Source organism: Bufo bufo, chromosome 2 (genome assembly GCF_905171765.1).
Source record: "Bufo bufo chromosome 2, aBufBuf1.1, whole genome shotgun sequence".
Classification (NCBI taxonomy): Eukaryota; Metazoa; Chordata; class Amphibia; order Anura; family Bufonidae; genus Bufo; species Bufo bufo.
This window is the reverse complement of record NC_053390.1, coordinates 339924388-339930951: the sequence shown is the minus strand read 5'-3', so window position 1 is coordinate 339930951 and position 6564 is coordinate 339924388. Positions and strand designations below refer to the sequence as shown.

The 6564-nt window shown below is 38.6% G+C and overlaps 2 long non-coding RNA genes across 2 annotated transcripts; both read left to right on the top strand.

Moving 5' to 3' along the window:
* The first annotated feature begins 211 nt into the window (after nt 1-211).
* Nucleotides 212-1108, top strand: LOC120991504. The gene is made up of 4 exons (XR_005776696.1): nt 212-232; nt 433-480; nt 801-875; nt 1047-1108. It is a non-coding gene; the product is annotated as an uncharacterized LOC120991504 (long non-coding RNA).
* An 8-nt stretch (nt 1109-1116) lies between these two features.
* LOC120991503 lies at nt 1117-1832 on the top strand. The gene is made up of 3 exons (XR_005776695.1): nt 1117-1147; nt 1475-1616; nt 1737-1832. It is a non-coding gene; the product is annotated as an uncharacterized LOC120991503 (long non-coding RNA).
* The last annotated feature ends 4732 nt before the right edge of the window (nt 1833-6564 follow it).

Below are 6564 nucleotides of genomic sequence, written 5' to 3'. Positions count from 1 at the left end.
ATGAGAACGGTCAGTAATGTCTTCTTTCTTCTCCATTCCTCAGGTGCAGACAGCTGTGGTAAGTACATTTTATACCAGATTCAGCTTCTTGTCATTATTATTATTATCTATAAGATTGGAAGGTTATAACACGAGTGCATTTCCTCAGGATTAATGGTGCAAACCTACATCAACTGTCAGACCTGCGCTGAGGAGAAGGTTGTCTGCGCCGGGGGCCCTCCAAAAAATCAAGGTACAGTATAAGATTTCTATCATAGGCCAGAGGAACTAGAATTACACTATATAATGAATGCCAATGGACCTTTCCCACTAGTGTGTGTAAACTATGTGTAAACTGTGGGTACTGTGCCTATTATACAGAGGTGAGCAGCACTACATAGGCACTTTACACAGCACTCGCTGACTATTATATGATGTCTCCTCTTTTCACAGACTACTTGGAGAGATGCAGCTGCCTGTGCACCTCCAACAGATGTTTCGGTAAAGTAGAAGTTTCTATTCTTACATCTACATTAATATAGTACATTAGTAAATATATAGGACCCCAAATCCTCACCGTACACTAAATATACCAGTCACTGGTATACATCAGACTTCCCAAAACAGGAGGATATTTAAATTAATATGATTCAGTCCATAAGCAGGCTAGAAGGGTGATTTGTGGCAGCCTGTACAGTATACTGTCCATGTGCAGGTGACAGAGGGGTGATAGATACCAGCACATGATTATCATATTTATTCTAATATTATAAGTGTCTTTAATGCTTGGCTCACATTTCATTTCTTTCTTCTTTTCTCAGATCTGAAAACTGGACGGTCCTGCTCTCCATGTAAAGATCACAAGTCTCACCTGGCAGAGACTGTAAACTGTGGAGGTGAGGAGATAGCAGAATATAACCAGTTACTATCAGTCTCCTCTATGATGCCCATATTTCCTATTAGGTCTTATAGAAGGAGACGTGTTATTGAGACAACCCCTAAATGTAGGACAGAATATCTACACAATTACTTCTATAATATCTTTTTTCATTTTCCTGTTTTTCTAGAGATAAATATAAAAATCCCAGAATATGAAGAACTAATTCTGGACTGTACTTTTGAATGGTACGCAAGGCTGGAGGACACCTATAACAACGTGTTCACCCTGGTAAGTACAATGCAGATTTCCAAGAAAATAAGGGTAAAATTGGGAGATTGTTCAGTTTGAGTTATACGACCATAATGTTAAGGCAGCGCTTCCCAAACTTATTCCTTTCATTACTCAAAAACCACTTAGCAGAAAGTCCTTTCACCAATATCATCACCAGGCTGCTCAATATGGTCTAAAATCAGACTTTCTGTCATGTCAGCAAATTATCATCAGTAATTTTCAAAATTTTTGTCTTAATGATATGACTATGATAAATTACAAATATTATATTATAAATAGTTGTGATATCTGAGGCTCTAATAATTCTCCATAATTTTTCTATAGCCTCGTGAACACAATCCCAAAATCACCCGGGAGCCCTATCTAGTGATCAAGGGCGTACAGATGGGGGACTCCGGACGGTACACGTGTACCACCATCCTGGACTCTGAGGTGCCAGTGAGTAAGATCACCTATAACGTGGCAGGTAAGGACATATTATTACTGGCACTATGCTGAGTGGTCTTTCATGTATAAGATACACTACAATGTCATTATCGTTCTCTTCATGGAATTAACTATTAATGTAATTGTTTTCTTTATTTAGTTATCAGCGAATCGGAACAGGCGACAAAAAAATACCATCCTCGCCCTACACTTCCTGATGTGCTTGACATCACAGCGCCTGAGCCGCCACTTCTAGAGGAGCTGCGGAACAACAATGCTTCCCTCATAGCAATATCTGTGGCCGGCTCCGTCACCATCATGCTGATCGCTGGCATATGGTAGGTAGCATCTATAAGATACTCTGTGGAACAGGCGTAGTATTTTAGATAAATATTACACATTACACAGTGTAAACTTAGTCCAGGCAGTCACTAGATGCTCCAGATTTATCACAATACTGAACGCTTCATGATAAATTTGGCGCATATCACAAGGCCAGACATGTTATAATGTCAGTGGACTGGTAAGCAGCTAATGTAAGAAAAAACATTGGAGGATCTATGCACACATTTCACTCAGAGCTGACATGTAAGTAGCAAATATCAAATAACTGATAGATTTTCTTTTTTCAGCATCTGCATGTTCTGGAGGAAAATGAAATTTAGAGAGCCTCTGGAAAAAGAGCCAGTGTGAAGGCGAACCGTCAAGCACCATCCTGTACTGCCACCCGCCAGGAAAAAAAAAAAAATTGAAAATTTTAACCCTTCCCCAAAAACAAAAAAACTTAAAAAAAACTTCCCTTCCTCATTTCTCCTTTCCCTTTCTCTCCCTAATCCCCCTCCATAAAAAATTAAAAAAATACCAAATGTTTTCCAAAAAATAAAAAATTATCTTCCCTTCCCCTTTTCTTCCCTCCCCTTTTTCCCTAAAAAATAAAAAAATAAAAAAAAATAAAAAAATCTTGACTGCAGCATTTCATTTCCCATTCCTTACCTGCCTATATATCAGATAAGAACTACAGAGACTATATCGGTGAAAGACCAGGAGGATGGAGTCTCCTCTTGTTATTCTTGTCACCAGCACCAGTTTCAAGATCTACTGTATAGTCATAAAACTTATGGTTTGACCGAGCGGAAACATGTCTTTATTAGAAATCCTCTCTAAGGGCTCATGGACATGAACGTATTTTTTGTCCGTGTCGGTTCCTTATTTTTTTGGTGGCCCTAATGTAGAACCATTCATTTCAATGGGCCCGCAAAAAAAAACTAAATGACTCTGTGTGCATTCAGTATCTAAATGTCTGCAAGTCCATTCTACAAGGACAGGCTTTGTTACAATAGCGGACAAGGACATGCATTGTTACAATGGATTCTCAAAAAATACGGATGTCACACGGATGTCACACAGGTAGCATCCGTTTTTTTTGAGCATCCATGTTTTGCAAATCACAAAATATATACGATCGTGTGCATGAGCCCTAAATCTAGATGACTAACTTCAAGCTCCTGGGCTCCAATGTAAAATACTTAACAGGGCCTTGAACTATCATGTGTGGTGTACAGCACTGGTCTACTCATATGGGACATATGGACCTTTTGGACCCTTTCCGATTAAAGGGCCTAGGGTGTGACCTTTGCTGGAGGAAAAAGGTGAAGCCCCCCATCTTCTGTCTAACCATTCAGATTGGCTGACACCACCATGTATGAACCATGCACGGCTCCTGGGTTCATTACGTACCCTCTCTTCCAAATTCTTTGGCATGTGTTTTTATAAACAATGCTGTGTGACGGGCACTACTTACATGGTGGTTACTTTGTGCCATGGGTTTGCTATCTCTCCATTTTTCACTCTTGCTCTGTCCTGTCTTTCTGGTACTGCCATCTTCTCCTTCCCTCCTCCTACTTCTGGAGGACTAGAGATCCTCTTTGGCAGCTGCTTCATCCTTCAACTGCTTGATAATTCAAATGCCAGCAAAGGGGCAGCAAAATCTAAAATTGTTTGAGCAGGAGGAGCCCGCTGCACTTGGGGAATAGGTGGCCTTCCATTCAGTACATTCTAGGGTAATGGCAGAAATGGCCATACTGGATACATTTCTTCTAGTACCAGTCATATCATATTTACTGACAATTCTCATGTATATACAACTATAGCACCTGTCATATGACCATACTTACCCATCCATTTATGGCCTGGTTCAGCACAATATGCCAGGACTTCAGGGACAGTCCAGTCAAATTTTAGGACAGTTGGCAACTATGTATCATGCATCGCTACAGTTATAGTCATAGGGCCAGATTTATCATTACTCTGACAGCTCACTTCACTTTCACATATGGCTAAAGTCAGTTTTAGCCAAGTCAGATTTATGATCGGCCCTTTAAGACTGTAATAAATGTGGTTTGACGGTAGCAGTTTATCCGTCAGTAAGCAGCTTTACAAAAGTCGCACGTTTTTATGAAAAAGTCGCACGTTTTTATGAAAAGTCGCACGTTCTATTAAAAAGTCTCATAAGATAAGCATGGTCCTCACTGGAGTGAAATTGCGACTTTTTTGCGACTTTTTTGCGACTTTTTAAATAGTCCCAATAGTAAATCTGTCTAGAGATTCATTTACATAAGAAAACACGCCCACTTTCAGAAAACTGGCGAGCATAGTGCAGAGCAGAAAAAAGTCGCAAATTTGTGCGCAGTTTTAGCGTTTTGGACTATTTTTGGGACTTTTTCACTCCATTATTCTGACCTGAGCTAATGATAAATCTGGCCCATAGTGTCTCACTGTAGCACATCACCTCCTCCTCTTGCTTCTCTCTGTTGATGTCCATCAAGACTCTATCCTGGGATCAGTGTTATACCTCATTCACACATCTGTCTTTTGGTCTGTGATTTCCATTAGTGTTGATCACGAATATTCAAATTTCAAATTTTTTTCGCGAATATAGGTAATTCGAAAATTCGCGGATATTTAGAATATAGTGATTTTATATTCGTAATTTCGAATATTCGAGATTTTTTTATTGCGAATTTTCGTAATGTCAATTTTTTTATTGCATATCTTTCAATTGCCGAGTGAAAACATGATTCCTCCCTGCTTCTTGCTTGTGGGCCAATGACTCATTGGCCCACAAGCAAGAAGCAGGGAGGAATCATGACTTTAAGGCCTCTTTCACATGGGCGTTGCGGGAAAAGGTGCGGGTGCGTTGCGGGAACGCGCGCGATTTTTCCGCGCGAGTGCAAAACATTGTAATGCGTTTTGCACTCACGTGAGAAAAATCGCACATGTTTGGTACCCAAACCCGAACTTCTTCACAGAAGTTCGGGCTTGGGATCGGGGTTGTGTAGATTGTATTATTTTCCCTTATAACATGGTTATAAGGGAAAATAATAGCATTCTGAATACAGAATGCATAGTAAAATAGCGCTGGAGGGGTTAAAAAAATTATAATTTAACTCACCTTAGTCCACTTGATCGCGCTGCCCGGCTTCTCGTCTGTCTCCTTCTTTGCTGAACAGGACCTGTGGTGAGCATTCATTGCAGGAACAGGACCTGTGGTCATCACATGATCGATCACATGATCCATCACCATGGTAAAAGATCATGTGATGGGCCATGTGATGACCGGAGTGACGTCACCACAGGTTCTGTTCAGCAAAGAAGGAGACAGACAAGAATCCGGCAGCGCGATCAAGTGGACTAAGGTGAGTTAAACATTTTTTTTAATTTTTTTTAACCCCTCCAGCGCTATTTTACTATGCATTCTGTATTCAGAATGCTGATATTTTCCCTTATAACCATGTTATAAGGGAAAATAATAATGATCGGGTCTCCATCCCGATCGTCTCCTAGCAACCGTGGTGAAAATCGAATATAGAGCATGCTGCGATTTTCACGCAACGCACAAGTGATACGTGAAAATCACCGCTCATGTGAACAGCCCCATAGAAATGAATGGGTCGGGATTCAGTGCGGGTGCAATGCGTTCAACTCACGCATCGCATCCGCACGGAATACTCGCCCGTGTGAAAGGGGCCTTAATGGGAAAAATTATGAATATTCTAAAAAACTAATATATAGCACTATACCGAATATATTCATTTTTTTGAATATTCGTGATATTCTAAAGCAAGAATATATAGCAATATAGCGAATATTCGAAAAAAACTAATGTAGAGAAATTTAGCTAATATCGTGCTATAATCTTCTTTGTCTAATAATTGTAATTTTTTTCTCATCTGAAGTTCAGATTGGAAAAAAATTTCAACTATTCAAAAAAAGATTATGGCACTATATTAGCTAAATTGCTCTATATTCGTTTTTTTTTTTTTCGAATATTCGCTATATTGCTATATATTCTTGTTTCAGAATATTACGAATATTCGAAAAAACTAATATATTCATTTTTTCAAATATTTGTAATATTCTAAAACAAGAATATATAGCAATATAGCAAATATTAAAAAAACAAACGAATATAGAGCAATTTTGCTAAGATAGTGCTATAATCTTCTTTGTCTAATAGTTGTAATTTTTTTCTCATCTGAAGTTCAGATTGGAAAAAAATTACAACTATTAAAAAAAAAAAGATTATAGCACTATCTTAGCTAAATTGCTCTGCATTCGTTTTTTTCTAATATTGGCTGTATTACTATATATTCTTGTTTTAGAATATTACGAATATTTGAAAAAACGAATTAATTAGATATAGTGCTATGACTCATTGGCCCACAAGCAAGAAGCAGGGAGGAATCATGTTTTTGCTCGGCAATTGAAAAATGTGCGATAAAAATTTGCATTACGAAAATTCACATATTACGCGATCATTACCTTGTCGATTTTTCGAGTAAAAAAAAATTGTAGAATATAACGAAAATACAAAATATTCGCAAAATATTGCGAATTCGAATATGACTACTGCCGCTCATCACTAATTTCCATCAGTGATTGTCAGTGCTCTACAGAGCACCAGAGCACAATGGAAGTCAAAGGGAGAA